The 25,087-nt window shown below is 37.8% G+C and overlaps 1 protein-coding gene across 4 annotated transcripts in view; it reads left to right on the forward strand.

Annotated features, from left to right (window-relative positions):
* The window catches only part of CDH12 (cadherin 12), a 1,186,459-nt gene that overhangs the window by 701,597 nt on the left and 459,775 nt on the right, over window positions 1-25,087 (forward strand). The window lies entirely within an intron of this gene.

A 25,087-nucleotide genomic window follows, 5' to 3' on the forward strand; every position in this document is an offset into this window, starting at 1 on the left:
CGGTGTTTGCGAATCATAAGATTATGGGACAATTTCTTTGGAAATCTTAAGTATTCTGCCTTGCATCGAGAGAAAAATAAAAGGAAATATGAAAAGAGAGTTAATTTCTCATTTTACCTTTTAAAAGAAATCTAGAGAATTGTGCGGCACTAAGGTAACTTGATTTTGATTGAAGTATTTTGTTGATGTCATCTGGTAAAAGCTCTCAGTCTAAAAGCTTCAAAGTTAAATCAGATGGAAAGAAAATTTGCAAATGAGAGTTGGGATTTTGTGCAGCATTTTACTTTAACAACGTTCCTGAGCTCCCTCTGGGTTGAAGGATTGAAGACTAAATCCCTGAATATTTTAATAGTGTCCATTTAGCAATTAAAATTTAAATAAAGTTTCTGATGTAGCTGTTAAGAGAAATGAACCAAAAAGAATTATCATGCCACTGATATGATTTATGGTTTTTATATGAAAAATGAATTTTTATGAGGTAGATTAATAAAAAAATTTCTTTCAAAATACTTATTTTGATGGGAGAATTCTTCAATAATATATTCAGTTTATATGTTTATTGATATCTTGGCTATTATGTTTGAAGTTGTACCTTGTTATCAAACAAGAGTGAACTAAGGTTAAACTTGTGTTTTACATGAATTAAGGCAATTCTCTAGGTAATTTAGACAAGCTAGCTTGCATTATTTCTTTTAAATCCCTTTTTCCCATAAGTTTGTTAAAAAATATCTAGAGAGAATGGAAACAACTCTTTCAAAGTTAGATTTAATTATATGAACTTTTTCTTTCCTATTTTACTTTGCATGTGTAAACATAGTAAGTATAATTTTATCCCACATCATGTAAATTTCTATGAAATAAAAAAATAAAATTATTTTATCCCTATAATTATGTATGGCAAATTGATCGCTTAGCACTCTAACCACATGAGTGAATAATAGCAACCGCTTACCTTGTTATGATGTAGAATTTATAGTTCAAAATTATTTTCTAACAATGAGACAAACATTATTTAAAATACAAATGTATATTGTCATGAGATAATGCTTACACAGTTTGAATTTCAATAGCATCTGTTATGCTAAAGCACAAAGTAAAATCTAGTTGCTTTTGTATAAAGATTTATAATGGTATCTTAGATGCACTTTTTAAAATGAGTGCTCATATTTCATGAAATGCTGTTTCTGCCTTTCTCCTATGGATATCTTGAGATGGGACATTTTATAGAGATGTCAAAACAATGTTTATATTAATTGGCTAGCCTTCCAAAATCTCTAGAGAGCTTTTTAGGCTGATGTTATTGCTTCCCCCACAGGAATAAAATATTTTTAGGACACCCATAGGCACTGATGTGTACTAGTTGGTTGTCTGTATGTTTTTAGCCAGTCTGAAGACATTTATTTCCCTCTGTTGCACTGAGACTTTTCATTTCTCAAGAGAGGTGCTTTTTCAACTGATTAAAGATACCTTGAGAAGTGTTGACTAGTTGCTGTCATTGAGTCTTTGGCATGTTCTTTGTTTATACTTTAAGCAACATTGATAGACAGGACCCAAGATTTTCTTCATTCTCTTTTAATATGTAATTAATTACATATTAAATTACAGGACCCAAATAGGGTCACATCTGTTAGTAACAGACTTATTCATTCCTGATAACATCTCTGTATTATGAACTATTCTTTGTACCAAATTAAAAATCCATATGATATCCTACCCAGTGAACTTTTCTTGTTTGTTGTTGTTAGTCACTAAGTCATGTCCAAAATGGAAACCCACCCCAGTATTGTTGCCTGGAAATTCCATGGACAGAGGAGCCTGGTGGCCTATAGTCCTTGGGATCACAGAGTCGGACATAACTGAGATCTAAGCACCGCACTAAGCACAAGTCATGCCCAACTCTTGCAACCCCATGGACTGTAGACTTCCAGGCTCCTCTGCCCTTGGGATTTCCAGGCAAGAATACTCGAGTGGGCTGTCATTTCCTTTTCCAGCAGATCTTCCCCACCTAGGGATAAAACCCAGGTCTTCCTCATTGCAGGTGGATTCTTTACCACAAGCCACCTGGGAAGCCCAAGATGTACTGAATCAATGTACATGACCCTTGAAAGATGTGCTTAGTGTGTAATGAAATATTTATTTTAAAACATAAAGGCAGTTGTAGTTTTTGTTTAAAAAGATAAATGATTTAAAGGGATTTTATCAGTGTAACTTTTGCTTTAATTTGGATTACATATTAAAAGAGAATGAAGAAAATCTTGGGTACATTTGAGAACTAGGAGTTGTTTATGTTGGGTAGCATCTGCTGCTTGAATCAGACTTTTTTTTTCTTGTAGTATCCCCAGGTTCCACCCTACCTCTTGGTTCCATATTGACTCCTGTTTTTTTATTCATTTGATGGTAATTTATTCCTTCTATGAGATAAGAAAACATAGGATAACCTCACTTAGAATAGGCAGTTTCAAAATTTTAACAACAACAACAACAAAATCTGTTAAGACTTTATAAAACTTGTCTTATGATTTATAACCTGCTCCTCGGTAGGTGATATTTTCAATAAAAGACAATGGGGAGAGACAGTGTCTACTGGACTCTTGAATGCCAGAGAGTTGGGGTATAAATTTTGTGTGTATGATTATATCATCATCAGGTCAAAATGGGGTTGATGCCAATTTATTTACCCCAATTTTCCAGGTAAAGAGATGCAGCCTGGGAGACTGGGCTGGGGAAGCTGTGATTCAAACTTAGGTCAGATGGTATTTAAAGCTCTTTACACTATACATTTCATCACTTTGTACATGGTGACCTTTTCCGATATTTAATGTGATACTCATGAATATTTTAAGATGATTTTTAAGATAGTGGAGCTTAATTATATCACCTTTAGAATAGTTTAATTCTTGGCTTACTCAAAATAAATGAGTTTGTAAGCTCCATAGCCAGCAGTGCTTGAAAGAAGCATATACTTTGTTCTTTTAGGTACTGAAAGAGCTTAATGCTCAAGTCTTTGCATCAAGCTGGTTCTGATTACTACTGACAGAAAAAGCACTCTACTATTGAGATAATCAGTACTGAAATTGAGTATCTGCAATATAAACATCTTTCCAAGAAAGGTAGACATACGGTCAAGATAAAATCAAAGAGTATAGATATAAAGCCCATGACTCTTATATTGAAATGCAATTAAAAGGACGTTAAGGAGAAGTTATGTTCATGGCAAAATAAATTCACAGTATTAGAAAAAATAAACAAGTTAACAGTTGGATTGAGTGTTCAAGAGTAGTCTAAAAAAAGATAGATTGAAATGTTCAGGAGTCTGTTTGCACTACTGACTTTACATAAGCCTTTCCATATGTACACAGAGATTTGTTGAAGCTAATTATGTTGATATTGTGACAATATTATCCAAAGCAAAATTTGATTCAACCTAGGAAGGCAATGGCAACCCACTCCAGTACTCTTGCCTGGAAAATCCCATGGACAGAGGAGCCTGGTAGCCTGCAGTCCATGGGGTCGCTAAGAGTCGGGCACGACTGAGCAACTTCACTTTCACTTTTCACTTTAATGCATTGGAGGAGGAAATGGCAACCCACTCCAGTATTCTTGCCTAGAGAATCCCAGGGACAGAGGAGCCTAGTGGGCTGCCGTCTGTGGGGTCACACAGAGTCGGACACAACTGAAGCGACTTAGCAGCAGCAGTAGCAGGACAAAAAGTGAGAGATGTTATAAAATTAGGATTGACCTGAAAAATCTTTTATGATGAGCTGTATATCCAAAGACATGTTGACATGGTACTGAAAGCTAGATAAGCTGCATAGTTATAAAATATGATCCTTTCTTATGCTCTAACATGTTCTCAAACACTTAAACAGATAATATTGAACCAGATACTGCAAACGATGGATTCAATAATGATTAGAAACATGATCAAGAAATGTAAAATCTCCATTTACCAGCAGTTTACTTTCCATTCTCTAGATTTTATGGTAAGCTATTGGCTTATCCTAGTGGTGTATATATGAATAACAGAAAGACAAGGTGTACAGATAATCTCCTTTATTACTATTCCAAAAGAATCGACATGATCTATAAAAAGCAATATTTCTATATTAGCCCTGAAAGTGTCTGTCAGTGTGATGTTAAAAGGTCCACTATTTTACAGACTGCCCACTTGTTATGCAGAGCAACCACCATGCTGAGGTCTTGCCACCCAGAAAGTATGGCTGTATGTCTAGACTCCACAAGCCACTATAGATATGACGAAAGATGAAGGTCTATGACAGCCATTTCCAGAGTGGCCAATGGCTATCATGTAACCTTTCAAAATAAGCATGCCAATAAAGTATGTGTATGTAACACATAGCTGATTTAATGACCTTAAATATAAATTCAATGTGGTTAAACAGTGGTAGATGGGCAGGAGCAGAAGTCAAGAAACATGGGGATGATGGTCTGCAGAAATTATGAATAAGCTGAAGTCATGAAGTTGGTAGGCAATAAAGAAGTTAATTCCCTTAGCTCAATGAAAAGGCAAACATTTTTTGACTCACTATAACAACTAAACACAAAAATGAAGGAGTGCTCCCTGCGGAGCACAGTAAGGCTATGTTATCCTGGGTGGTATTCCAGACACACCATGCCGTGGTGAGACTTTTTCCTGTTTTCCACATTTTTCTCTGCAGTTTCAGTTCCATTAACCAATTCAAGCTGAGCACATCTGTGTTTCTTACAAGCTAAAAGATTATAATTGGCCCAGCATCATACATATTCATAGTCTCAGTAGACAATGAAAAAGTCAGAAATATTTAGTGGTGGAAAGTATAGGTTCTAGGTTCAATTACCTGAGGTCAAATCCCACTGAGTGCATTTGCTAGCGCTGTGACAAGTCAGTTAGGGTGTCTCAACTTTAATTTTATGAACTTTAAACTGGAGCAAATGATAATACCAATCCCATAGCAGCATTGTGTAAAATAGAAGTGATTATTAATACAACACATTTACAGTGGCTCAGATGCTCAGGAAGTAATAATTATTATTATAAACCAGAAACTTTATTAGTCCCTCACCTTATCTGTCAAGAAGAAAAATGTGGGGCATTTTTTCTCCTTAAAAATAATGCATCCTTGGACCTTACCAGAAGCTAGAACTGTGTCCTGACACTGCTAATATCAGTACATTTGAATTTTAGGAACACATACATTTTTTTTTTCTTCTATTGGATTTAGACAGACAGGTGGATGTTGTTTTGAAGAAAGCAATTTGGGAGATAGCTTAGATAAATCTGCCTATTTTGTCAATGGCTGCTTACATGCTATAAAAACAGGCTTGAATAGGTGAGAACATAGACTGTAGTGTGTCCAAAGCTGGAATTATTCGCTATTGTATCTTTCACAGAAAAACTATGCTGGCTGCTTGTTTCAGTTCAGTTCAGTTCAGTTGAGTTGTTCAGTCATGTCCGACTCTTTGTGATCCCATGCCAGGCCTCCCTGTCAAAGAGAAGCAAATTCATGAAACTAATTTATATGAAATATGATTTTATTATGAGCATAAGAAATATTCTGAGGCATACTTGTAAAATACTTTGAAGATGACTATCTGAAAGTCTATTTCCTGGTAGAATCAAGCCTATCATTTTCTCTTGTCTACTAGCTTATCTGTATCTTGCTATAGAATTTATTATTTTATATTTTTGTCTGTGCTGGGTCTTTGTTGCTGCATGCGGGCCTTCTCTAGTTGCATTAAGTGAGGGCCCCTCTCTAGTTGTGGCATCAGAGAAGGCAATGGCACCCCACTCCAGTACTCTTGCCTGGAAAATCCCATGGATGGCGGAGCCTGATAGGCTGTACTCCATGAGGTCACTAAGAGTCAGACACGACTGAAGTGACTTAGCAGCAGCAGCTCTAGTTGTGGCATACAGGCTTCTCATTGAGATGGCTTCTCTTGTTGCAGATCACAGGCCCTAGAGCACCAGCTCAGTAATTGTAGCACATGGGCTTTGTTGCTACGTGGCATGTAGAATCTTCCCAGACCCAGCATCAAACCTGTGTCCCTTGTATTGGCAGGAGGATTCTTAACCACTGGACCACCAAGGAAGTCTCTTGCTATGGAATTTAAGTCATTTAGTTATACAGTTGAAAAGTTATCAAATAACATTTATGCATTTATATGTATATGCAAAAGTATTTCATATGTTGTAAGTTGATTCAAGTAATCCCAATAAATGAAATGTATTTTCTTCAAGGGAATTCATCATTTTCCATCCTCCAAGTCACATATCTTTACATTTTGTTATACATAGGGATATTCCTTCCCTGGTGGCTCAGAGGTTAAAGTGTCTGCCCGAAATGCGGGAGACCTCGGTTCGATCCCTGGGTTGGGAAGCTTCCCCTGGAGAAGGAAATGGCAACCCACTCCAGTATTCTTGCCTAGAGAATCCCATGGATGGAGGAGCCTGGTGGGCTACAGTCCATGGGGTCACAAAGAGTCAGACACGACTGAGCGACTTCACCTTCACTATACATAGGGATCAGTGACTCTGGGTCTCATTCCTGGAGTACTGATTTATTAGATCTGACAAAAGACCCAGGAAGCAGTTTTGAGATATATGCAGGTTATTCTGAAGATATCAGAATATATTGGAATGTGGCCTAATCACTGCATATCTGTCTAATATGCAGACAAGTCGAGAATTGCTGTTATAGAACAGCAGCTCCTGACTTGAGCCTGTTGAGAGATTCTGGAGTGGAGTCCAGGTTCTGGGTATCCACCAACCTCCCAGGAATACTGACGCAGCTGATCAATAAGTGCTGCTCTAATTCTTCCCCACACTGCTCTTTGGGTGCTTCTGGAGTATTTGAGGGCCTACATAGGACATGACTTACAGCCCAGCTTACCTGGGTTAAAGGTTGATAAAACTCTCAAGAAGCTTTTTCATTACAGAAAGATAAAATTTGAGAAACATTTTACTTATTGTGTATTTCCACTTACTCACTCTGGATATAAAGTTCTATAAAGCAGCATATTTCCGTTTAATATCTACTTATTTATTTGGCTGCACTGTGTCTTAGTTGTGACACATGGACTCGAGTTGTGTTGACTGGACTTTGTTCTGTGCATGTGGGAGTCTTAGTTCCCGGAGCAGAGATGGAACCGGTGTCCCCTGCGTTGCAAAACAGATTCTTAACCACTGGACCACCAGTGAAGTCCCAAGCTATGTGTTTCTAGCATGTTGCTAACATGCTTAATTCTTTGCTAACACTGGCTATGGTCCATAGGATCACAAGAGTCAGTCATGACTAAAGCAACTTGGCACACACACACGAACAGTATTTAATTCAAAGCATCGCCAATATATTTCATTCTTTGCAGTTCAGAAGGAGCAGGGTGATCATTGCTTTTCCAATTCTGCTTCTCAATGGGTAGAAATTTTTGACTTTAGCACTACCCAGGATAGCTCTATACCAGGATTCCAAACTCATCACAAAAGGCTGACTTCTCAAATAGCATTTCAGTTCTCTTCATCTTAGGAATGCAGTCCTAAAGCTTCATTATTTGTCACTTCAATTTTTCTTCTCTCCCAAAAGTAAATGGCAAGGATACAGGTTTCAGCTCTCTCACCTATTTAACCTTTTATCTCTTTTTATTCCCAACTGCCAAATTTCTTTGTTCTTACTCAAATCTACAAAAGACAAAGGGAAATATATGTTATTAGTATGGACACAAATTTTGGATAACTTATATTAATATTATTAAAATTGAAAACCTGCCCATATTTTCCCCCATTATTCTTCTATATTGTTTTCTTCTAGAATGCCTAGCAATTAATTAAATGTAAACTTTTAAATTTATTTGATTTTTTTTTTTTTGGTCTCCCTGCCCCTCATTAGATATTAGAATGTAAGCTGCATGAGGGCAGGGATTTTTGTTGTTGTTATTTTTTTTCTTGTATTTATAGCTGCTTACCAGTGCCAAAAATAGAGCCTACCATAGAGTACATTTTCAGAAAATATCTACTGAACAAAAAGTGAACGGATATTCCAAACTAATCTGTTATAGGGGCTGTATGTTACGATTAAGGCAACTACCTAAATAATGAGAGTTTTGCTTTTCTTAGGACTGGGTAAGTTTCAAGCACGTTTCCCCAAAGTCTTCCATTCGTCCACTTAATGTACTTAGTTTTAGTGTGTACTTCTTAGGTATCAGGTACTCTGCTAGCTGCTATGGACACATATTGACAAGTCCTAATTCCTCTGAATAGCATACTCTTCCCATTAGTAGCAGGGAGCAGACAAGAGAAAGACCAATTATAACACACTCTGGTATGTAATCATGAAAGATATGTAGAAGATGTCATTACTGCCGGGAGAGAGCTCCTGACTTACCTTGGAGTGGACATGGAAAACTTAATAGTAGTTTCCTGAGTTGTAAATGAAAGGATAGCTGGAATTAAGACAGAAGGGGAAGGGTTATAAGCTACTACTGGGCATGACACTATGTCCAGAAGACACAGAAAACTCCTGAGCCCCCTCCAGAACCGCATTAGTTTGACATAATGTTATGATGAAGTGTTGTATGTGTAAGAAGAGGCAACTTCACATTTGTCTATGTAAAGTGTTTGAATTTCAACCCAGGAATAATGGGAGCTCATTTAAGAATTTTAACAATGTGAGAGACAGATTTCTTGATGCTTTACTCTGAATTTTGCATTATATTTTCACTACTTCAAGTTGAGTATATATGTATGTATGTGTGTGTGTGTGTATATATATATATATATATATATATATATATATATATATATTTCATTTATATATATATAAATGAAAACAAAAATATATCAGGAAGAAAATTAGATTTGGTGGGCTGAAGGAAGAGAGAATAAGATACTCCTAAAATGTTATACCAAGGGTTTGTAAAAGTTCACAAGCAGGACTCGAAACTAAACCAGAGGTTGAATGAGCATGAAATGGGCCAAGGATGTATCCATATGTGACGTTCAGGGACTCTGTTTTGCAGGATTAGGTGAGCAAATTTATTTCATTTCCTGGGTTTAGGAAAAATGGCAGGGTTTATGAATGACCATACCTACTTATTTTGACATTGAGTAGAATTTACACTCTCCTACCTCTGGACTGTGACCTAATAGAAAAACCTCCATTCTTGTCTGGACATTTGCAGGGCAATCAAATTCAAATTGAACTATTTAAATTTTATAACCCTGACATTCTTAGCAGGCTAACATGTTAACCCTTTCATAGAATACTAGGTATTACTCCAGCAGAAGCTGCTTATTTTGTGGACTACTTTGTGGTGTTGTCATTGTTAACTGTAGCCAAAATTAAATAGCAGATGTCCTTTACTCACAGTTTTTGTCTTACCATTATACCCCAAATCATCCTTTTTGTTTCTTTCCCCTTAGTGTTGGTCTGGTAGGTACCACTTATTGTCCAGTGGTAGTTTCTCCAGTTGGAACCGTAATCTCTGTGAAGATAGAAGTCTTGTTTTATTCACTTCTTAAGCCTCAGTATCTAGATACATATCTTTCATATAGCTGTTTATGATATGTTAAAGGAAAGAAAGAAAGGAAGCAGGATGTGGAGGAAGAAAAGAAGGTGGGGAAGGAAGAAGGGATCACTGCATCTTCCCATCATACTATTCTGTCTTTAGCAGCTCAGCAAATGATACTCTAACCTACCCAGTAGGCCAAGTTAGAAACCCAGCTCTCATCTTTGCCTTTGCATCTTACATATTCAACGAACATCTGGTCCTTTCAATCTTCATCTTTAAATCTTTCTCACTTGGATTTTCATCCTTGCCTCCCCACATTTCACACCTCCATCATCTGTTCCTTGCTTATGATCTCTATGTTAAACTCTTTTTCACACAGTAATGTTCCCTAATCCCAGAAGACTGACCTCTCTGACAGTCTTGATCACATGACTTCTGTGTTAAATATTTCCCTTGGAGGAAGGAGAGGGTGGAACAAAGTGAGAAAGTAGCATGGGAACATGTATATTACCATGTGTGAAATTAGATAGTCAGTAGGAATTTACTGTATGACTCAGGAAACCCAAATCAATTGCTCTTGACCACCTAGAGGGGTGGGATGGGGTGAGAAGTGGGAAGGAGGTTCAAGGAGGAGGCTGCTGCTGCTGCTGCTAAATCACTTCAATGTGTCTGACTCTGTGCAACCCCATAGACGCCAGCCCACCAGGCTCTGCCGTCCCTGGGATTCTCCAGGCAAGAACACTGGAGTGGGTTGCTATTTCCTTCTCCAATGCATGAAAGTGAAAAGTGAAAGTGAAGTCGCTCAGTCTGACTCAAAGAGTCTGACTCTTTGCGACCCCATGGACTACAGCTTACCAGGCTCCTCCGTCCATGGGATTTTCCAGGTAAGAGTGCTGGAGTGGGTTGCCATTGCCTTCTCCGCAAGGAGGAGGGGATATGTGTAAACCTATGGCTAATTCATGTTGATAATACAGAAGAAACCAGAACAATATTGTAAAGCCATTACCCTCCAATTAAAAATAAGTTTAAATAAAAAGGGCTTCCCTTGTGGCTCAGCTGGTAAAGAATCTGCCTGCAAAAGACCTAGGTTTGATACCTGAGTTGGGAAGACCCCCTGGAGAAGGAAAAGGCTACCAACTCCAGTATTCTGGCCTGGAGAATTCCATGGGCTTTATAGTCCCTGGGGTCACAAAGAGGTGGACGTGGCTAAGCAACTTTCACTTTCTTTCCCTTCAAATAAAAAAAAGCAAACAATGACAAAAAAAAAAAAAAAAAAGAGCCTATAAAAAAAAATATAAGATTTCCCTTGGAATGTCGCCTTTCTTTTAGGATATCATCGCACCCTTCATGAAACATCCATCTTTATGGATGTTCTGGGTGCTGCAAATCTCTAGTCTCACCTAACCCCTAGCAGCCTGTTTCCCAGACGCCTTTGATTCCTTATTCCTGAGATTTCATGTCCACCACCCAACATATTAAGTTAGCTTTTTGCCTGGCTAGATCTCTTGACCTGAAGAGCACAAGATGTCACTTCATCGAAATAGTTTTCAACCCCTATTTGTCTAGTAAAGTGCTCCTCCTCCATTTTCTGTAATGAACTTTATTCCCCTTCTACTCCAATCTCAGAACTCATTACACCATTGAATAATGTAAAATTCCAAATTCTTCCATGGCAGTGTCTACGGGAGTTTTATTCACTATTGTATTCCTGGTGACAGACACTAACATATATAAATTCTTTGTAAACAAGGACAGGTAATATAATTCTCTGAATTCAAGAACAATAGTTTATTCATAAGCTTCTTTCTTCCACTTGGGTAGTTAAGTTTCTGCCATTCTGAAGAGAAATTTGCACCTCCATGTCACCTTTATGAAATGTCAAAAAACACAAATGTAGAGGAACAGTTTGATTAATTAAAAAATTTGCCATGCCAGTAACCACTGATATTATTTAATATGTTTCATACATCTTATGGACTACGAAGATATCTTATACTTTAATGAATAGTAAAAGTTGTTCACACACGTTTGGTAAAGGTCACCTATTTTCAATCAGCGCCTTTCTGTGTAATAACTTGGTGACATTTCTTATCCACTTGTGATCAATGAACATGCATATTTCAACTCAAAAGTCCATTCTCTTCACAGGACTACTCTTACATTCTTATTTCATAAATAGATGATGTTTGGGGGCAGGGGAACTACTCTGATTCTTATTCTTAGGCTTTTTGATCTTTAAAGGAAAATAACTGGTAGAACAAACAATAGAAATTGACTATACTTGAGAATCAGTTGTCAAAAAGCACATCCTGAAGATACACTTTGATCTTACATGTTTAAGGAATGATTTCACTGTTATGTTTAATATTACCATAATTAAACTGTGCTTTATTGCTTGTCCTTTATATGAGATGAGGTGAGATGCTATGAAAATCAATATAGAGTAAACAACAGCATTAATCCTGGAAAGTATTTCTCTCACAGATATTTGGAAGCAATCTTCCCTGGAACCATAATCCTCAAAAGGAAATTGCAGTCCTTGCAGAAACACAGTTTGGGTCATCTGGGTCTAGGTCTCTGGATTTTTCTAAAAGCCTTCACAAGGCATAAATGACATTTTAAATATCTTGTCAGTGAAAGAAGTGATTCTTAATGCAGATTTACCAAATATAATTTTTTCCCCAGTGGTCCCGAAGGTAAGCATTTCAAAGGCAGAGAGAAGCATAACACCAAGATAAATATTGTTACTAGTGTCTAAGGAGGAATATCATATTAAAATAATAGAAAAAAATAAAATAAAATAAAATAATAGAGAAATATTTCTTGTCAGAAAATATAATATCCATGATTCTATATCTACTCAAACATATAATTAGACATCAGAATTTTTTTTTGTCTACTGGATGCTATGTTATTTTGTTTTTCTGATATTTTAGAAAAAGAAAAGACCCAATTATGCTGTGGTCTGCAGGCATGGGGAGAGGTGGACATCACCCCACTTTTAGGCAGCAAAGAGTGAGCACAGACAATACAAACTAGGCAACTAATAGAAGTGTCACAGTGATTCCTTTGGAGAAACAAAGCTTATTGTGTAATGATGGCCTAATGGTGTGTTACAAGTGTTCTTGAACAATATACTAACTTATGAAGCTACCAACCCTTTCGCAGTCCCACTCTCTTCTGGTACTTTCTAGGTTCACTTTTTAGAAACTCTTGTGTTGTGTACCTCTCTTACCTCTTTATGACCTGTGACATGGAGCCTCTTCCCTATCTTTTGTTTGTGTGTCCATTGTAGCATCCTGCTCAAGAAGTTTGGTGATTCTTCTTTCAGTAGAAGCTAGAAAGTTAACATAGTTTGCTTCCTAAAGTAACTCATTTAATCTTTGGAGAAGCTGAACTGGGAAAATATTCCCTAGTTTAAGTAGAATTCTGTACTCATAGATAAATTCTGCACCCATATCTTAGAACCGTGTAAATCAAATATTAACTTTTAAACCACTTTCAGCTGCTTCTGAAAAGTAGGTGTCAGTCAATAAGCAAGGTAAAATTCTCTTCCATGTGAAAAGAAAACGAATTATTGATGGTGCCCAGATGCTGCATCCTTGGTATTATAGTGCTTCCTACACAATTTGTGTCTGCTGCTGCTGCTAAATGGCTTCAGTCATATCCAACTCTGTGCGACCCCATAGACGGTAGCCCACCAGGCTCCCCCATCCCTGGGATTCTTCAGGCAAGAACACTGGAGTGGGTTGCCATTTCCTTCTCCAATGCAGGAAAGTGAAAAGTGAAAGTGAAGTCGCTGAGTCGTGTCCGACCCCTAGCGACCCCATGGACTGCAGCCTACCAGGCTCCTCCGTCCATGGGATTTTCCAGGCAAGAGTACTGGAGTGGAGTGCCATCCCGGTTCTGCAATTGTCCATTTTCCCCTTTTGGACACATTGCAGCATTGAGGTTCTTTTTTTTTTTTTTTTTTTTTTGATAGAGTTCTTTTATTTTTAGGGATTATTATACTGTTTTTTTTTAATTGGAGGATAATTGCTTTACAATATTGAGTTTTTTTCTGCCATACATCAACATGAATCAGACACAGGTATACATATGTCTCCTCACTCTTGAACCACCCTTTCATCTCCCTCCCCATCCCACCCTCTAGGTTGTTGCAAAGCACTGGGTTGAGCTCCCTATGTCATACAGCAAAATCCTAGTGGCTATCTATTTTACAGATGGTAATGTATATGTCCCATGCTTCTCTCTCAATTTGTCCCACCCTCTTATCCCCTGCTATTTCCATAAGTCCGTTCTCCGTGTCTGCGTCTCCACTGCTGCTGTGCACGTAGGTTCATCAGAGCCACCTTTCTAGATTCCATACACTTATGTTGAAATACAATATTTGTCTTTCTCTTTCTGACTTACTTCACTCTGCACAATAGGCCCTAGCTTCATCCCCCTCATTAAGACCAACTCAGATGTGTTCTTTATAGCTGAATAATACTCCATTGCATATATATACCACAGTTCTGTATCCATTCATCTGTCGATGGACATCTATGTTGCTCCCATGTCCTATCCATTGTAAAAAGTGTTGCAATGAACATTGGGGTACATACATCTCTTTCAATTATAGTTTTCTCAGGGTATAGCATGGAGTTCTTGAGAGACCATGCACTCTCTTTCCTCTGATCCACACCAGATACAAAAATTAGACCCCCTTTTCCTTTTGCTTGCTTTACCAAATAAATAATAAAACTTGTCAAGTTTGGTAAACATTTCAAAATCCTGAAGTTGCAAAGAAGGGTGACCCTGCCAACATTACACTCATTGAAATATTTCATAGGTTTGGCTTTCTAAGAGGAAACTCCAGAATTAAAAGCTTTTTTGTCCATATGGAGCCATTGTCTATGAGAGTAAAAGTATACCTTCAAGCATCAGCCTTGAGTTTTGTGTGTAAACTACTTGCTAAATATAGCAGAAATGTTGAAGTGAAATAGTAATTTAAAAAAATAGGCTTTTCCTAGGTCCTGGAGCTACTTATCTAAATCTGACAAAAAACATAACAACACATGCAGATGGAAGGAGCTTAGCATGTAGGTTGCTGGATATAATTTAAATAGCAGACACAGTTTGTTAGGCATTCTGCTCTTTTGGCATTAGTTATGATTTTGCCATAAAAATAAAAATATTTAAGAATGTCAAAAATGCCTGTTTCCAACATTTTCTAATAGATAAATTGTCAGATTATGCAGTAATCATCTCTATATCATGTTCATAAAAGATCATTTGGTGTGTAAAATAAATTTGAAGTCTAGTTTCAACATTTTTGGTAATTATACAAAATGAAAGTACAATGAAAGAGTAAAAGTGTCATAGCATTATTCACTTAGGCAACATTATGAATGCTTTTTGAGAGGGGATTGACTGACAAGAGGTGAAAAATGTAGGTGTCTGAAGTCTGGAAATGGCCATCTGGATATGAATGGCATCTACATGGATAGAGACAGACAGGCACTTGTAGTATGATTCTTTTTTTTTTTTTTGTATGATTCTTAAATAATTAAAAATTATATACGCCACATGGTTAGCTAAGAACTTTGTTATAATTATAAATAATTTGTTTCTTTTCTTTTCAAATAGTATTGACTGATTTTTATTGTAAAGAAAATAACATGCTATTAGGTTATTTTTATTATCATAATGGATTTTGTCTCACCAATTTGCAAGTGAAGAGCACCATGAAAAATCTTCTAGAGGTTTCAAAATGATTTCACCTAGATACGTAAAAAAATGAAGAAACATGTTAAGAATTTTCTGCAAGATGCATATAAAGGTATAAACCAGAAATCCCATACTTGTTTTGATACTATGTAAATTTTAAAAATAATGATTTTGTGTAAGACAGAGTTTGAAGCACAAATGAAATAACCACCTCAAACTTTTAACTGGACAGATGTATCTTAGGAAAAAGTGCTAATAATATCACATTTTAGACGAGGACCCTGAAATAAGGACGCTTTACCAATGCTGCTGCTGCTGCTGCTGCTAAGTCGCTTCAGTCATGTCCGACTCTGTGCTACCCCACAGACGGCAGCCCACGAGGCTCCCCCATCCTTGGGATTCTCCAGGCAAGAACACTGGAATGGGTTGCCATTTCCTTCTCCAATGCATGAAAGTGAAAAGTGAAAGTGAAGACGCTCAGTCGTGTCCAACTCTTAGCAACCCATGGACTGCAGCCTACTAGGCTCCTCAGTCCATGGTAGGCTCCTCCGTCCATGGGATTTTCCAGGCAAGAGTACCGGGGTGGGTTGCCATTGCCTTCTAGAGTTACACTATTGCAATCATTGATCATATATCAAACTATACATTTGATCAGCTGCTTCAAGTCTAGTCATCATTTCCGTTGAAGGCTCAGTCATATACTTGGTAATACAAGAAATAATAATCTTGTGAAACAAGCAAAATATAAATGGTATACTTAATAACATTAGTGGAATTAAAAGGAAACATTTTAGCCATGAGCCTCCCACACCAGTTTTCTTTTTTAAAGATTGTCAAGACTAGGGAATGGGTCACTCAGAGCAGAAGTCTGATTTTTCATGTGGCTCAAATGTGTTACATTAAAGGATTTATCAGATACAAAAATGCAGCATTCAGTTTGAATTATAGCACAGATATCTCCCTGAGATGCTGTAAGGTGTCAAGGGTCTTGCAGTTGTGTAGCACTGCCTTTCTCATCATAGAGATCTCAGAATTCAATAGGCTAATAGCCCAGTTACTACCATTTAAAGCTTATGAAAGTTGTCAAGGCTTAGATGGTGGTCAATTATATCCTCCAACCCCATTAAAGGCACGCACACACACACACACAAGCAGCTAAATGGTCATACCAGTAGAATATAGATCTTTGACCCATTGGGATCATACCAATGGTAGATTGGTTGGGGTTACCTGTAATTTGTTAACATGTATGACCTTAAATTCTTGGGAATCCCAGGCTACACTTTCGTATCATCCCAGTAGATGTCAAGGCCATAAATTAGTGCCACAAATCCACTGAGTTCCATACCAGTCACTCTCTCTAAGGGTAATAACAGGCATACTTCATAAAGCACCCAGCCTTGTCTCATAAGTACCAGGTTGATCATTTTTAGTATGATTTAACCATTCCCAACATAGAGGAGCCTTTAAACTTAAATGACCATACCTGGTGTTAACCATGTTGATCCTCCCCATAACTGTCAGGGTTTTCCTTTTAATAGATGAGAAGTTAATTTTTTATTGAGACTTAACTCATCACTCCAATTGAGTTTAAATGACCCTAAAGGAAAACTTTGGCCACCTCATGCGAAGAGGTGACTCATTGGAAAAGACCCTGATGCTGGGAGGGATTGGGGTCAGAAGGAGAAAGGGATGACAGAGGATGAGATGGCTGGATGGCATCACTGACTTGATGGACATGAGTTTGAGTAGACTCCGGGAGTTGGTGGTGGATAGGGAAGCCTGGCATGCTGCAATTCATGGGGTCACAAAGAGTCAGACATGACTGAGCGACTGAACCGAACTGAAGAGAAAACTCAAATCTATGGCCAACCTCAGAGCAGGTATTTTTAATTGGCCAGGTGAGAGGATCCCATCTAGAATTATTATAAATAGATAGAACAGGACTGAACACTCATCTAAAACAAATTTCCTAGAGGGTATCCAATCAGAGCCCTAAAGAACAGAAAATCCACCAAGGTAGCCCAGAAGTAATAGGCACAGGTAATTGGCCACAACCCAACAATTGGATTGAGTTTTAAACTAGCATAGAATCATGTCCATGATAGAAAACATGTGATTGATAGGCATAGGTCCAAGGAATCAAGAAAACATTATAAATGATCATAAAAGTCAGATCAGCATCTTGGGCAAGCTGCCTGCTTCTGATGTCATCTTCTCATCCTAGTGTAGTGAGTTTCCTCTGTTTGAGCATTGTTTTAAGGTGAGTTTGAGGTCAGCAGGCCTCTCTATGGACCAGTCCAGCTTAGGGGCCTTTGGAAGTGGGAATACATGCTTTCATAAAAAGCAATAAAAAACAATTTAGAATGAAATAAAAGAGTCGCCTAAACAGAATATAAGTTAACACTACTGGAAGCTACTTATCTTCCAAATCCTCTGCCTTGAGGTCTCTGATGAAAAATACATTTCCCAAGGTTATTTCCACTTTTACACTGCAATAATAAAGGCCCTTGAGTTATACATGCAACTAGCAGATTCTTGCTAATCAGTATCTCATCATGGTATGTTTTTATCTGATTGGCCTTGAGAAAATGAGACAAATCCACTTGGAACACTAAGTGTTGGTGAGAAAAGGAAAGGTCTCTTGCCTGAGGTAATCAACGGGAGAGAAGACCCAGCCAGGAATAACCATGCCTCCCAAACTCAAAGGTACTTGACACTGAGGAAGAGAGGAAGTGATAAAAACAGAGAAGCCTAAACTAGGCTGAAGATGCTTCAGGAATCATTTGAGGACTGATTTGCATGTTGAAGTAAATTCTCTTATTCCATTTTCAGATATCCATTTTTATAGGAACACGTAAGTGGGGTTGAAAGCTAAGTTCTTCCACCTTTGCCTGCACGCTCAGTCGCTTCAGTTGTGTCCAATTCTGCAACCCCATGGATTGTAGCTTGCCAGGCTCCTTAGTCCATGAGACTCTCCAGGCAAGAATACTGGAGTGGGTTGCCATTTCCTTCTCCAGGGGATCTTCCTGACCCAGGTATTGAACCCAAGTCTCCTGTGGGTCCTGTATTGCAGGCTGATTCTTTTCTGCTGAGCAACAAGGGAAGTCCAAGTTATTCCAACTACTTGAGGTCAATTCAAGTGATTAATATCTGTGACCTGCTTACAAGATACTACCTGGAATGTAACACTATCGATAGCTAGAGAAAATTCTAACTTTTCTTTAAGATCAATAAAGTATATCTATATTATATATAGATATATAAAATATAAATGTATATATAAGTATATATGCATATGTACACGTGCATGGTTACACATGTATGCATATGTGAACTTTTATTCATTCATATACACACATATATATAAACATATATTTTCTTCCTCTCTCTCTATATATATGTAAGTGTATATATATAAACACATACATGCATACACTCTATTTCCACAGGACGTCTGTAATATAACATGCAAAGAAACATGTATCATGTTATTATGTTCTTTTTTAATTCCATCCAGACATCTAGAGTTAAATCTTATCAGCAAGAATGTATACTCCTTTTTTTATTATTATCAACAGGTTTGTATGTGTTTTGTGCTCACTCAGTTGTGTCTAACTCTTTGTGGCCCAAGGGACTATAGCGCAACAGGCTGCCCTGTCCATGGAATTTTCCAGGCAAGAATACTGGAGTGAGTTGCCATGCCCTCCTCCAGAGGATATTCCCGAGCCAGTGATTGAACCCACATCTCTTGTGTCTCCTGCATTGGCAGGCGGATTCTTTACCACTGGAGCCACCTGGAAAGTCAACAGGTTAACACTGAGAAAATGTGATTGGGTGGGTGTGTGTAAGTATGAGACAGAGACACCATATGTAAAAAGTGCCTATCATAATAGCTGATAAGTAGCTATTGTTCAGTATTCTTGCCTGGAGAATCCCAGGGACAGAGGAGCCTGTTGGGCTGCTGTCTATGGGGTCGCACAGAGTCAGACACGACTGACGCGACTTAGCAGCAGCAGCTATTGTTCAAAGAAAACAATAATAATTGTTTTTGTTTTTCTTTGCCTTCCCAAGCTTAAAGAGGTCACCAGGAAGCATATCTAGGATTTCAAAGTATATCTAAAAAGGATAGTGATGTAATAATGATTAAAAAGAATGCATTTTTCAGTTCAGCAGATTGAAATTTTGATCTGACCATGATCTTAGGGAATTTTCTTCACTTTTTAAGGACCTGGTATCCTTCTCAAGCATAATTCAGGTAATATTCATGACCTCAAAGGTTGCTATACAATGAGATGCCATAATAAATGTGCTTAGCAATGCACCTGACTTAGCAATGCACCTGCCACTGTGGATATTAGCAAGAATTACATTAACTGGGTGGCCCAGGTCCCCATATTTCGCTGGCATTCCCCATGGGTTATTTCAACCTCTCCAGATTTTAGAGTTATCAGTGTCCTAGATAAAACCTTGATTTCCAGGGTCTGTAATAATTTCAAGCTAAGAAAGCCACTGTTTACTCAATGAATAGAAAGCTAGCTTTGATAGACACCTATGAAAAAGCAAATATCTAAGCCTGGGATATTAAAATAGGATCATATTTTCATCAAGTACCACCTTTATGATGGTACTGCCTTAATTCCTGCACCTCAGACACTCAAAGTCTTCCCTAGTTGTTGGTGAAAGCTCCCAAGGTGCTGGCTCGGGCCCTCAAAACAAGACTCTCTTATTTCCCTCTCTGACCTCCTGCCTTCTTCCTGAGGAGACCATTGTGCTGAAGTCTCCTGGGGATCACAACTCCTCTGGACAACACTGTCCTCTGTCTGGGTCTCATTGCTCACACAAGTAAAGACACAGGAAAAGCACACTGTCCTTCCTTTATTGCTTCATACTTACAGCTTGAGGTCAGGCTATTCACTAAGGTCACACAGAGCATGTAGACCAAGTAGCAAGATGCTTTCATAGAGTAAAGACATAGTGGAAAGAGTAGGATGCAGAAGATATAATCCAGGAGCCAGACAATGTGTCTGCTCTGAAGGCTGCAGGACTGGAGCCTGAAAGTTTCATCTCTGTGAACCCTCACTTGTCATCATCCAGGAGTCAGCTCTCTTCTCCCTACTGGACTATATTCCACTACCTCTTCCTCACAGAGGCCTGGACCCAGCTGCAGCAAAGCAACAGACAGAACTCCAGACTCCACCCTGGGCTTTCATTTTGGAATCCACATCCTCATCTCCAAGTTCTAATGGAAATCTGTGAGAATGTCCACTCATTTCAATTAAAGAAAAAATTCTTTTTTGCTTCCTCCCACCAAACTATTCTAAATAGAAAAAAATGAGAAGAAAACAGTCCTACATCAATTGTGTCTATGTTAGTCATTCTTAAATGACACCTTGTGCAGGATGTCACGGTTGAACTGGATCAAACCAATCTCATATTCATTCTCTTCTGCAGTGAAAGTGTGCCGTGGAGTTTGCTGGTCATTCAGCAATCCTCTTGAATCTTTGCTCCTGCAAAATAGCTACATGAACACCTGAACACTCACAAAAAAAGAGATCTCCTCAAGAACGCACCTATTAAATTCAGCAGGTTAAATAAATGTATATACATACAAAAAAAAAAAATTCAAAGAAGCAACAACCTACCTGAAAAAATCTATCTCTAATCCCTAATAAAAATAGAACAATTACCTTCTTCTATCATGTATATATTTTAAAAAAATGAGTAGCATTGACATATATACACTACCATGTGTAAAATAAATAGCTAGTGGGAAGCTCTTGTATAGTACAGGAAACTCAGATTGGTGCTCTGTGATGACCTAGAAGAGTGTGATGGGTCTGTGGGAGGCAGCTTCAAGAGGGAGGGGATATGTGAATATGTATAACTGATTAAGTTTCTTGTGCAGCAGAAACTAAGCACAACATTGTAAAGCAATTATACTCCAATTTTCAAAAATAATTTTTAAAAACCAGATGGTATTCAGACAATGTGGAGCTCTACCCCAATGGTCACTTATGCATCTATAGATAGTCCTCAATGGCTAGGAAAGCAGCCTGCAAAAGGAAGGAATATGTGCATATATGTTGTTGAAAACATAAAAAAAATAGGAGTTTCTCCATCATCTAGTATTTACAGCTTCAAAAAACATTACTTTGGAATCTAGTTTCAACCAAGTTACCCTGTTACATTTCTGTATGCTCTTGGTTGGAATTCTGAATATGTTTTCTCATAGAAACATTAAGCTTAAATTTGGGAAGTTTTAAGATGTTTTGTTCACATTAGATTTTACATTCATACAAATGGGTATGCATATATAATATTCAAAACAGGTTTATATTGAAAACTAATATGCAAGTTAGATAAGATGAAATATATTTGTTAAACTTGCATTTTTACATGCAAAGATGCATGTAAATGCAAAGATGCATTTAGCATCTTCCTAAACTGTGATCACGTTCCTCCACATTTCCTCTCTCTACCATGTTCTCAGTTTGTCTTCACTGTGTAACCGTGTCTGCACATTTGCTGTTTTTCTGTTAGATACAGGTGCTCATTCTTGCCGAGACTCAACATCCTCTACCATACACCGGCTTGCATTCTCTTCTCTTTCATGTCAGTCTCTAGTCATGATCTGTGTAAATTACAAAGTCAGCCTCATTGCTCCTCTGCTTTAAGCCTCCATTGGCAGTCTGTTATCTACAAAATTAGCTCTGGTCATCCTGACATGGAGATAGGACAGACTCCCAATTTCTCCACCCCCCGCTTCCTGTGCCTCTTGCTATTCCTTTCCCTGGGCATCACCCTTTAGTCATTGTGAATAACTGGCTGTTACATAAGCATATATGTACGCATGTATGTGCCCACTCGCAGAAAAGTTCCCCTAACAACAGTTTGGCCCTTGGTGCCATCTGTCCATGCTGTCCCCAGTGCTTAAAATTCACCTGTGCAGCACTGTTTATAATAGCCAGGACATGGAAGCAACCTAGATGTCCATCAGCAGATGAATGGATAAGAAAGCTGTGGTACAAATACACAATGGAGTACTACTCAGCTATTAAAAAGAATACATTTGAATCAGTTCTAATGAGGTGGATGAAACTGGAGCCTATTATACAGAGTGAAGTAAGCTAGAAAGAAAAACACCAATACTGTATACTAACGCATATATATGGAATTTAGAAAGATGGTAATGACAACCCTATATACGAGACAGCAAAAGAGACACAGATGTATAGAACAGTCTTTTGGACTCTGTGGGAGAGGGAGGGGGGATGATTTGGGAGAATGGCATTAAAACATGTATAATATCATATAAGAAACGAATTGCCAGTCCAGGTTCGATGCAGGATACAGGAGGCTTGGGGCTGGTGCACTGGGATGACCCAGAAGGATGGCATGGGGAGGGAGGTGGGAGGGGGCTTCAGGATGAGGAACACGTGTACACTCATGGTGGACGCATGTTGATGTATGGCAAAACCAACACAATATTGTAAAGTAAAAATAATAATAATAATAAAAATTTTAAAAAATTCACCTGCATTTCTCCACATTATCCGTATGCTCCTCCAAAACTTTTCTAGCTATTTCCTGTTCTGTCTTCAAACTCAACACAAGCATCACTTTCTCCAGAATGCTCTTTGATCTCCAGCCATCAGCCTAATTGATTATCTGCAGGATACCTGAGAAGTACTTCAGCTTTGGTTCTAGACAATCATAGCAGAGGAAATATCCCAATAAAGCAAATCACACAAAGCTTTTTATTTCTCAGAGTGTTTTAAAGTTATGTTTATACTACTGTGTAGTCTGTTCAGTGTGCAATGATGTCACATCTAAAAAGCAATCAAAAAAATACTAAGCATTAACTGAGCCTTCAGCGAGTTGTAATGTTTTTGCAGTAGGAACATCAAAGATCACTGATCACAGATCAACCTAACAAGTGTAATAATAATGAAAAAGTTTGAAATACTGTGAGAATTACTAAAATGTGACACAAAGACATGAAGTAAGCAATGCTGTTGGACAAATGGTTCTGACAGACTTGCTTGATGTATGGTTACCCACAAACCCTCAATTTGTAAAAACAGTAACAACAAAAAACTCAGTATCTGTGAAGCATAAACAAACGAGTTATTGTGTACTTTATTGCTTTTGCCATATTGCTTCCTAATTTCCTCTTGACAGATTTGTATTACCTGATAGATTACAAATGCTATGCAGTCTCAGATTATATTTTAAGTTTGTTTGTTAACTTGGTGTTCTGTACCATGTTTGCCATATATTAATACTTGAGTACTAATTTTGTAATACATGAGCACATATATGAAGGAATATATTCTTTAAAGACTGTTGACTTCTGTGACCTCTCTCATGCTTTAGTTGCTAATTACATATTTTGACATGTTTAGTATAATATCATCTTATGATTCATTGATTTAATAATGGAGTGCCTCTTGTGTGTCAAAAACCAGGCTAGATCCAGTGTAATTATAAACTAAAATAATCACCAATAAAATGTATAGATACAAGTGTGGAAAGTGCCCTAAAAGAGATGTGCATGGTGCTATGAGATTGTAGAAAGTAAGGGCCAGTGTGGTATAAAGAGGTAAAGAATGCTTTCTTAGAAGAAAGGATGTTTGAACTGAGATAGAGGGATGTGCAGTTCACCAGATGAGAGGAAAAGAAGACTACGCCAGGCTAATGGAAGAGTTTGTGCAACAGTAGGTGGGCAGTTGCTATAATCAAAGGACCGAGAGAAACCAGGGTGATCCAAACAGAGATGGAGCCCTGTGAGCAGAAGCTGTGAGAATTTTGGAGAAGGACATTTGGAAATGGGCAAAAAGGGGGAAGGCAAATTATTATGTTACTTAAGAATTATACCGGGAGTCTACCACTTTGCAATGATGGAGAGAAATGGGTAGATTTGAAAAATGTTTGGAAAGAAAAGTCAGCATTATTCGATGTTGGATTAGAGCGTGATGGTTACAGAAGGAAGAGGTATGAAGAGTGAGCATAAACACTGATTTTCAGAGCTGGTGGGATCTTTCCCTGAGAAAGTGATGGATCAAGATGGACCAGTTTCCATGAGGGATCAGCAGAGAGGAGAGACCTAACAGGTCTGCTAGGGATTGTTGATTTTCAGTGACTCTAGCACCAGATTTCTATCATGTGACATTTTGGAAATCACAGATGTGGATAGATTGTGGAGAAAGATGAGGGAAGGGCCTTAACACCAAATCATAAGAAATACTAACCCTTATAGCTCTCTGTAGACAAGAGAGAGAAGAGGGGGTCATCCTTAATTTGTTTTTATTTATTTATTTATTTTTAATAGAAAGATAATTGCTTTACAATATTGATTTGATTTTGGCCATACAGCAACATAAATTAGCCTTAGGTTTACATATGTCTCCTCCCTCTTTAACCTCCTTCCTACCTACCACCCTTTCCCATCCCTCTAGATTGTTAAAGAACCCCAGTTTGAGTTCCCTGAGTCATACAGCAAATTTCCATTGGCTGTTTTACAAATGATAGTAGCATGCTTCCATGCTACTCTCTCCACTCATCCCACCTTCTCCTTCCTCCCAATTTGTTTTTAAATATGAGTTTTTATCATACCATCAACTTGGTGAGAAAGGAAAAATATCTACTTTTTAAAAATGTGGTCATACAACACAGTGAAGCAACCAAAGTGATATCCTTTAAAAAAATGTAGGTATGAATTGAATTAAAATAATTACTCATCATCCAACAAATCCCTATAAAATCTACTTGAAAAATGAAAACTGTATCTGTACATAGTGTCATATTTTTAAAGAATACATTCATCCTGGGAGAGAAGTGAGCTATATATGTAGCAATGCTATGCTTT

The sequence above is a fragment of the Bos indicus x Bos taurus genome, chromosome 20 (assembly GCF_003369695.1).
Source record: "Bos indicus x Bos taurus breed Angus x Brahman F1 hybrid chromosome 20, Bos_hybrid_MaternalHap_v2.0, whole genome shotgun sequence".
In the NCBI taxonomy this organism is placed as follows: Eukaryota; Metazoa; Chordata; class Mammalia; order Artiodactyla; family Bovidae; genus Bos; species Bos indicus x Bos taurus.